The following is a 10395-nucleotide window of genomic DNA, read 5'->3' as shown; positions in this document are numbered from 1 at the left end:
ACTAAAAAATAGAAAATAGGGATTGGAAACAACCCATATAAAAAAACGAACCATATACTATGGATATACTATGGAGTGACGCCAATTGGTACTTCTGAATGATACATTACAAATTCAACCTGCAAATAACATGAAACTCCAATTAGTACTTCAGAATGATACACTACAAATTCAACCTGCAAATAACATGAAAGATATTTTCTATCCAGAAAAGAAAGAAAAAAATGTTAAATTCCGGTTTGTCCATGAATAGTCGTGGGAATGGCTGTAATTGCAAAAATAGTATAAACCAAAATTTTCCACATGAATAGTCGTGGGAATGGCTGTAATTGCAAAAATAGTATAAACCAAAATTTTCCACGATTAGGTTTGATGAACATGATAGATATTGTGAAAGTATGATGGTTATATATAGTAATGATAAAAGTGTTTTGGAACGTTGAAGGTGGAGGGCTTGGAAGGCAGAAGCATTATATGAGGTCATTAGTGCTGTAAGCAGTTGCGAATGTGAATGGCTAGAGAAAGTAAATAATTTGTAACTGCGAGATCATGAGAGAGAGGTTGGAGGTTTAAAGTTCAATCCTACAGTGGGAAAGGAATGATGTGGAATTTTGTGAGAAGAGAGGCTGATGTGGCATAGCTAAGAGATGAGAAAATGGTAGACTTTTCTTATATGATAGATTTTCACTTAAAATTTTAAAAATTATTATATATTTTAAAAAAATTAATAGTTTTTAAATTTTTTTACGAATAACTTAACAAATTTTTAAATAAAGGAATAAAAACTATAAGAATTACTTATACCTTATTCCCCTAATATTTCATTTAATTTTTAATTAATTTTAAATATTAATTTGTAATAAAAAAACATTTAAATATCCACTTTTTCCAAAAACATTTATTAAAATTATTATTATTATAATTATAGTTATTATTATTATTATTATTATTATTATTATTATCATCAATTCTCTAATAGGTATTTTCATATAGTTTTTGAGAATGAATGGTCAAATAAAATATTCATAAAAATAGAGCATTTTAATATTATATATATATATATATATATATATATATATATATATATATATATATATATATATATATATCACGATCAAATAGAATAACCTCTCTTCATAATATATATTAAAATAATCTGATGTTTTAAAAAAAATTGTGAAATTTTGATTTAAATTAAAACACTAAATTTCAAGAAAAAAAATATAAATGAGAGTGAGAGAGAAATATTTTTTTTTAAAATCATTTTAAAAAACAAATAGTATTTAATATTAAAAAAAGAAAGAATTTATATTAATTAAATAGAAAAAATTTAAAGTTTAATGAATAAATATGGACCTTTAGATTAAAAATATGAATGGATATGCTCCGTTCTAGAACCAGAATCAGATGCAATTGATGAGTTGAACATTCTGAACTGGTGGTGTCGATCTCTGATACGACGGCATGAGGTGGACTTGCAAGTTTACTCCAACGTCTAAGTTAGTTCAAGATTCAAGATGAGTGTAGTGGAAAGTGAAGATCGGAGAATATAACTTCCTTTTCGTGTGGAATGACTTTATACTTTGTGTTAAGTTGAGTGGATTTGAGATGAATTAGGCCTTTGTTATTTGGGCCTTTGGTCGTCCCAAAATAGTTGTCTCAAAGGCTTTGTTGGGAATTTAGATTGTCTGGAAGCCTTTAGTAATTTTGGCCGACCTTTAAGGATGTTGTTCAATGTAAACTAGAAGTGAAATGTTTGGAGTCAGTTGAAAAAGTAGTGGAGAACAAACACATTAAATGCATTTCCATTATAGAGATGTTTCACTACTTCCTCCAGGCACGTGGACTGACGTAACTTGTTAGGGCATGACGTCACTTATAGTGCACTCTAATGCATTTGAGTCTTCTTGCATTTTCAGGGGAAATCTAGCCATTAATTGTGTAACACCTTTTATTGTTGATCTGGATCATTCAATTATTTCGCATATATAAATAAATATATATATATATATATATATATATATATATATATATATATATATATATATATATATATAAGGATTTAAACCCTGAGGAAACTTTTCACAATTCTTTGCATTCAAGTCCATTCATAATCGTTATTTATTAGCAAATGTCTTATTTCCTTCCTTCCTGAGAGCGTTCATCAACAATTGTAGTTTTTTTTATCAAAGTTTCAGCCTTTCCCTGCCACTTCGACTGATCTACTTCGCATAACCAGCTACCTTTCTCAACTCAAGCTTTTACTTTCGGAATTTCCCGTTTTCTAGCCAATATGAGTGATAGTATTGTTCACTTAATTAGTAAGTGATTTTGATAGCAATGTTTCTTCTAAAAGGGTCAAGAAGTTATATCATTGACTGACGATTCAAATTCAAAAAGGGTATCTGGGAACTCCCTTGATAAATGAGCTTTTTCATTTAACTCTTTCAAAGCTCTCTTATTGGATGACACTGGAATAAAAAATTGCATTGAGGTCCATATGCCTCCTCCCATTATCAACAAGCTTTACGTTGCTCTTCTTCGACTCGTCAAAATCTGCCAACCATACCTTTTGACCTGTCAGGTGATTCGAGTAGCCTAAGTCAAGGAACCAGATCTTGTATTTGACATGGTTATCTGCAACTGCAGCCATAACCACCATATCTTTAGAATCATCTGAATCTTGGCGTACAAGGTTTGCTCCTTTGTCCTTGCCTTTTGTCGATCCATTGTCTTTTCTATACCAACAATGTTTAGACAAGTGACCCCACTTCTCACAGTGATAGCACTGCACACCTTTACCTTTCTTATCTTCTTTGTCCTTTCGATAGTTTCCTCCTCATCCTTTCGAGGATTCAGAAGTTCTATCTTTGACCTGCTGCTTGTGAGAGTTCGACCAAGGCTTCTTTCCCTGACTCTTGTCGACTTTGCCTTTGAATTTATTGGAACCACCATTCTTTTTCCATGATTGAGTATGCAAAGCTTGTATCGAATCTTGAACTCCTTTTCTTTCGACAATCCTAATCTCACGCGCCGCCAACGAACCAACCAAATCTTCCAATTTTAGGGTTTCAAGTTAATTGTATTATTGAATAGCTACGATAACGTGATCAAAGTGAGAGGTCAACGTATGCAGTACCTTCTTAACTATCATCTTATCAGTTAGAGTTTCACCACAACCCTTCATGAGATGAATGGGTTTCTGCACCTTCGACACATACTTTGCAGCCTTTTTCGTCTTCTCCCATCAACAACAGTTCATATTATCGATGCAAGGTCTGGAACTTGACAACCTTGACTATCTCACCTCCTTCTTAATATTTGACAATAATATCCCATGCCCTTCGCCGATTCAGCATGAGAGATTTGTCAAAATTTGCAGTATCAACCGTCATTTGAATGCAATACGCAGCATTGTAATCCTTCTTCTTAGCTTTGTTGTGGGTTGTTTTCTATGCGTCTGATGCATTTGCAGCCAATGCTGGAAGACCGTCGGTAACCACTTTTAGGGTTTCATGAAAGCCAAACAAGGATATTGATTCACGTTCCCTAGAAACACGATCTCTGACACTGTAATATCCTGATCTTTTGACACCGATAATTATCATTTAAATGAGTAAATGGTAATTAGAGAGAGATCATTGGTCTTATTCTCTATTAATCTAAGAATGATTATTAGAAGAATTAGTGGAGTGGTTAGAAACAAAGAGGATTGGTTAGAATGGAACTAAGTGGCAAAGTGGTAGTTTTGGCTTAGTTGAGGGGCACAAGAGACATTTAACTCTATTGCATGGACTTAAGGACTTGTTTGGCTTGCAAATCAGAATTTGTGGAGAAGAACAACTTAAGAGCAAGAGAAGAACTCATGAAGCAAGTTCATTTTCGCACCTTGGGTACAGCTCCACTAAATCAGGTATATCTCTCAACTCGTAACTCCGATCGTAACGATTCTGGTCCCATTGGATAGCTAACGAATTTCTCTTCGATTTGCACCTATGGTTCGCGTTCATAGCTTCTGTTTCGAAGGAGAAAACTGACCTTGAAGTTGTGTCAGTGATGCTGAAAGTGGGTACAAGTGTGATTACGGATTTGATGAAGATGGAGTGAAACTTTGGCTATGGTGGGAGTCCAATGGCAGCAAACATCATCTTTCTAAACCTCCATTTTAGCAAGGTGAGTCCTTTAGATAGAACTTGGGTAGGATTTGGGGAAGAAAGCATGTCAAGGGTTTAGATTGAGATAAATATATTGCATGCTTAAATGAATGATAAATGTGATAAATTGCTAGTTGTGTGTGATAGCTACTAGTTGCATATGTTGCTAATGATTGCATGCTGGTGGTCCTGATTATATAAATATGTTAGAAATTCATTGGGACTGTATTAAAGATGCAGGGGATCAACTATAGGACATTTGGAATGGTTTAGAACCCATAGAAATGCAGAAAATTGATTCTGCTTCAGGGTAATCGGTTACTGGCATTTGGGTAACCGGTTACTCTGTGTAAATTTGCGTTTCTGGGCATTTTTCATGTCAGTAACCGGTTACTGGATTCTGGGTAACCGGTTACCCTGGGCAAAAGTGCAAAAATCAGCAAACTTTAGAAAGTCATAACTTCCTGCTCGGGTATCGGAATTGCGCAAACTTTATATCGTTGGAAAGCTAGCGACGTGTACTTTCTAATTAAATAGGTCCCCAAACCAGAATTATTGATTTAATAATAGTGGAGCCCCACTTAGTGAATCAAGGAATTAGTATGAGAACTTATGCCTTTACTATTTGACCAATACTTCTCCTGTTATGTGTGGCATTTATTATCTAATGCTTATTATGAATGTGATATCTATGTTTGAGATGATATGCAATTATATGATGTGCATGAAATCCTATTGACACCGTCGTTTTGGTTAAACGATCGGCTTTGGTTGTATTGTATGGATTAACGCTTGTTATGCGTGTGTATGCTTGAATCGAAGTAGACCCGGTACTAAGTTACGATTCGGACCGTGGGTCCTGGAGTTGTCCGTGGGACTGCCCTGATCATGGATCCCAGAGGCACATACCTGAACTACCGTTGCAGTGTGCTTGTGAGTGCCGGACGGGGCTTTTTACTCACTTGCTGTATACACACTCGCGTGCTCGGTATGATGGCGTTATGCGGCTAAGTAAGCCTACGCATAACAGGTAAACCATCTCTAATGATGCCATGTAGGCTACATCATTAGGTTCCTATCCGGATGGGCTCATGCGTCAAGACGGCGTGTTGCACTTGCTGTTAACACCACGTGCGTACAGATGGTTAATGGGACGATGTCGCCTCTTAGGCAAGGTCATCTCGCAGCCATGTAGGCTTGTGCGAACCCATTTAATCATTCTTGCAGGGTGCTTGTGTAAGTCTCTTGACAAATAGGCATGGGTGAACCCACCGAGGGTGTGTTAGTAACTTAGTCTAGTGGTATTAACGTACTTCTGGATTCCCCGTACATGGGTATGGGTCTGCATACGTGTTTGTATACTATTTGTGTACTTGTGATATGATGACTCCTATGGTGGACGATTCATGTGTTTGCTCCGTACTTGTACCGGATGTGAGGTTGAACCCCGGATCAATGGTGGATTCGGTTTGTGATGCATGTACCCTGTAGAACCGAGTGGACCCATAGGATAGGAGGACTCACTGAGATTTAGTAATCTCACCCCAATCAACTTATATTTTTCAGGTGCAGTTTAGTAGCTTTTGACAGATAGCAGGTTCGGATTGACGGCTTAAAGTGGTGACGGCTCGGAGACCTCGTCAGATCTCATTTTCCGCTGTGCAGATCCATTGAAGACACATGTGTTGTAATTCTTAGTAGAATTTCATGTTGTATTTTATATGGATCTCTCTATATCTATAGCTTTTGTATGTACTCAATATCAATTTTAATGTTTCATGCATAATATACTAGTCAGTTATGTATGGGGTGTTACAGTTGGTATCAGAGCCTGGTCGATTCTCGGCCGAGCCATGAGACATCACTAGCAATTCCTTTTCCTCCTCTCAAGTGTGCGTTGCTAGCCTGATTTTACTGATATCTCATTCAGTTGTTGAACTTGATCAACTCATCGACTGAATGTGAGACAGTAGGATTACGGCAGAGCCGCCACGAGGACTCGTAAGCCTGTAAGGTTGTGAACCTAAGTTGTTGGAGTGGGATGAGTAATGAATTGTTGGACGTTTTAAGTGGATGATATTGGAGTCGTCAAGCTTAAGGAGAGCGTTCGACACAAAGTAGTAATACCCAAACTGTCAAGGTGTGGATGGAGACAGCTTGAACCCCCAGGATTTTGATTGGACGAAGTGAAGATTTCTCTAAGTCTTGGTAATAGCAGGGGAAATCCAAATAGGAATGAGTAGGAGCCTTATAAGTGGGATTCTCCGAAGGTGTTGAGCTGAGAATTAGTAAGATTCAGTACTGATGATGCTGCTGGTGTTGAGTGCGACTGATGAGCTGATAGGACAGAATAACCCTTGGAAATGCGAATAGAGGAGTCAGACCTTTCTGTTTGTGCTAGTACGGACAGTAATTGGATGGATGAGGTAATAGATCCTGATCCAACTTGAAGTATCCTAATTGAGAGTAGTTACCTAGTAGATGTTGGTGGGATGTACGAGCGTGGTAGCTTACGATTGGGTGAGGCTTGAATACCCGGTCGATAGAAGAAGATGTGTATTTCTGTTCTTATCATTTTATATTTAGTTCTAGAACTACGCTAGATGGAATATGAAATGATGTAGAAGCGTGAAATGCAGTATTCAAGTTCTCTTAGTTGTTGTTCGTCTGACCCCGAGTGAAGCCATAGAACTACGCTTGGCGTTGGGCGTACAGGCGAGTAAGAACTAAGATCTATCCGGACTGAATTATCCTTGGAATCTCATGCATGCGTGGGGCGAGTGGGTACGCGCACTGCATGGCAATCCGAAGTTGAACTTCAAATCTTCGTGCTTGGCGTTTTGGCTTTCCGAGTAAGTAAACCTTAGTGTGTAGCACTCTCAGGTTTTAGCATCCTGAGGAGTATGATTCGAAGGATTTGAGAAACGATGAACCTATTGGAGGCTGTTCAGACACTTGTCGGTTGTGACTTTAGGATACGCGTGGAGATCATTATACGCCACTGAGGTAGGTTACCTGGATACATGGCCTCGGAGTTGGACCACCATATTGGTACTACTAGACGGGTATAATGCCACAGTATCGCTATCGTGCACGAGATGCGTGAGTCATCCTTTTTCCTACATGTGTGGGACGAAGGCGATCTGAAGCAAGATGGAATTCTGATTTGGCACTCGTGAGACACAGATCCAGACTCTCATAAGGTATGTGGGATAAGGATCCATACATCGCGCTCGATAGTAGAGGAATAACTAGACAGGCGATGATGTGATGGATCAAGATCCAATACTATACTTATGGAGACCCTGAGTGATCGTGATTGCGTGAGTTAGTATCAGATTGTACCTTGGAGACGTTCTCGTTTCATGAAGTGTTAGGTTGGCAATTTTGCATGAGTGTCTAGAGTGAGACTCATGTGCGGTCATGATATCCTGGTCAGCATAGTGAGTTGATATCATGTACCAATGGCGACCGGTGATGGAATATGCAAGTTGTATCTTGGATCGGCTCGATGTGTGATGTGTCCGGTAAGGTATTGCCAGATACTCTGAGTAAAGAAATGTGAATCTTGGTAAAGCATGGACATTTTGGTTTAGGAACTGCTAAGGAGTTTATAAGAGAGATGTTCGAAGTGCAAAGTGCAAAGTGCAATTTCTTGCATTGTGGCTACACTCTGACTGTTAGAAGCACCGCAATGAAGGATGCAGCCGCCGAGGAAATCAGTTTAGGTCAGAGGTGGAACATACGTTAGATGACTGTGTGAATGGAGTGTGGCTGTGGGAGGATCGTTATATCAGTAAGTCGCACGAGTTATCAGAGGTGATACTACGCTAAGAGAATGAAGGTGTATGGTTGGGTAGAAGTTGTGTAGAACTGCTAGAGTTATCATGAGCTGCAGTACGTCGTGAAGGGTTTGACATACCGGTTGAGCAACAAGATTGGTTGGAATGAAAAACATAGCAGTTGTACGCTGTGGAAATCAGTGACAAGGACGAACCTCTAAGTCAGTGAATTTTTGGGTTTCAATGTCCTGAGATCGAAACGTGTACCTAAGTTGTGGTGGATGAACTATATGGAATGGCAGGGTAAGTAGAAGCTTGATTATGGAGAGTATGCAACTTTGACGAGTAGTAGTTGATGATGGATGTATATGGAGTTCTGGAACGTGTTGTAATTGGATAACTGTGGATAAGGAACTGTTGTGTAGTAATGGAAACTAAGTGAATTATGGATATAATATGACTCAGAGGATTTCAAGGTGTGTGACTTGTTGGGATCAGAGTAGCGCAACGGATCAAGGAAGAATCAGATAAGTCTGAGGCAGGAACGAACAGACTTTTGTAGGATTTTATGTTGGGATGAAAGTATCTTCCTAAGGGAAATTGTCGGAGCAGCGTTTCGCCCATTCCAGTCTCTCAAGGATCACCATAACTCGAGAGGTGTTGTCAATGGACCAGCTTGGGAATACATTTTTGTGGGTGGCATGGGGTCCGATGTTCGTAGGTCATCAGTTTAGCTTGCGAGTCACAAGGGTTGGACTGAGCATCAGACCGTCGAAATGCTGAAGGCTGGAGAGGGCATTCAGTTGGCGCAAGTTCTTTGTAGTTATGCCTTGTGTACTATGATTGTACAGGAAGACTGGTACAATGGTTACAGGTCAGTTGTTGAATTTCGCGTCTTATCAGTAGAATCTTGTTCGAAGTTGTCGGATGACAAGGCGATAGTTGCAAGACGATTACACCTTCGTGGTTTGCAGTGACAGTTGTTATGTCTAAACTGGAGTAAGGGTTAAAGTAAGGAGATTAAGTATATAGATAAAGGTAAATTTGGGACAATCATCCTAAGACTTTGGAAACCAGAAGTTAAGACCAAGACATTTGGTTAACGCCTAGCGTCATTGTTTGGACTTTGGTGGAGAATAATTTGAAGTGTTGTCGCAGAAGTGACGTTGTGGCAGTAAGTTCTCGAACGGGAAGTAATTCAAGGAGCTGAGTGAATCAGTGATGTTTGTTGAACGAGGGTGAACACACCAGATAACGAAACGAAGGATATCCGACATGAGTGGATTATTAGAGTTTTTGAATTTCTGGGGATTCAGTGCAGAGCAGGGAAGGTCAAGGACCCTGGAAGGATATTTCCCCAGGTATGTCAAGACGAAGTATCAGATTCGACGTATTGCTTGAGAGTTAAGGTTTCTAATCATGTGTAGTGGGATGCAAGCGTTTTGGCAGATTATGTTTCTTCGTATGGAATGGTCCTCAGACAGAGTAGTGAGATTATCTAAAGACGAATGTGAGTAACATTCTTTCCCTTGATTGGATAGATAAGAAAGGTTGGTCTCCGTGGTAACCGGAAGGAATTCGAGGACGAATTCTAATTAAGGGGGGGAGAATGTAATATCCTGATCTTTTGACACCGATAATTATCATTTAAATGAGTAAATGGTAATTAGAGAGAGATCATTGGTCTTATTCTCTATTAATCTAAGAATGATTATTAGAAGAATTAGTGGAGTGGTTAGAAACAAAGAGGATTGGTTAGAATGGAACTAAGTGGCAAAGTGGTAGTTTTGGCTTAGTTGAGGGGCACAAGAGACATTTAACTCTATTGCATGGACTTAAGGACTTGTTTGGCTTGCAAATCAGAATTTGTGGAGAAGAACAACTTAAGAGCAAGAGAAGAACTCATGAAGCAAGTTCATTTTCGCACCTTGGGTACAGCTCCACTAAATCAGGTATATCTCTCAACTCGTAACTCCGATCGTAACGATTCTGGTCCCATTGGATAGCTAACGAATTTCTCTTCGATTTGCACCTATGGTTCGCGTTCATAGCTTCTGTTTCGAAGGAGAAAACTGACCTTGAAGTTGTGTCAGTGATGCTGAAAGTGGGTACAAGTGTGATTACGGATTTGATGAAGATGGAGTGAAACTTTGGCTATGGTGGGAGTCCAATGGCAGCAAACATCATCTTTCTAAACCTCCATTTTAGCAAGGTGAGTCCTTTAGATAGAACTTGGGTAGGATTTGGGGAAGAAAGCATGTCAAGGGTTTAGATTGAGATAAATATATTGCATGCTTAAATGAATGATAAATGTGATAAATTGCTAGTTGTGTGTGATAGCTACTAGTTGCATATGTTGCTAATGATTGCATGCTGGTGGTCCTGATTATATAAATATGTTAGAAATTCATTGGGACTGTATTAAAGATGCAGGGGATCAACTATAGGACATTTGGAAT

This window comes from Vicia villosa, linkage group LG1 (genome assembly GCF_029867415.1).
Source record: "Vicia villosa cultivar HV-30 ecotype Madison, WI linkage group LG1, Vvil1.0, whole genome shotgun sequence".
Lineage (NCBI taxonomy): Eukaryota > Viridiplantae > Streptophyta > Magnoliopsida > Fabales > Fabaceae > Vicia > Vicia villosa.
The sequence above is the reverse complement of the archived record's forward strand: the minus strand, read 5'-3'. Positions refer to the sequence as shown.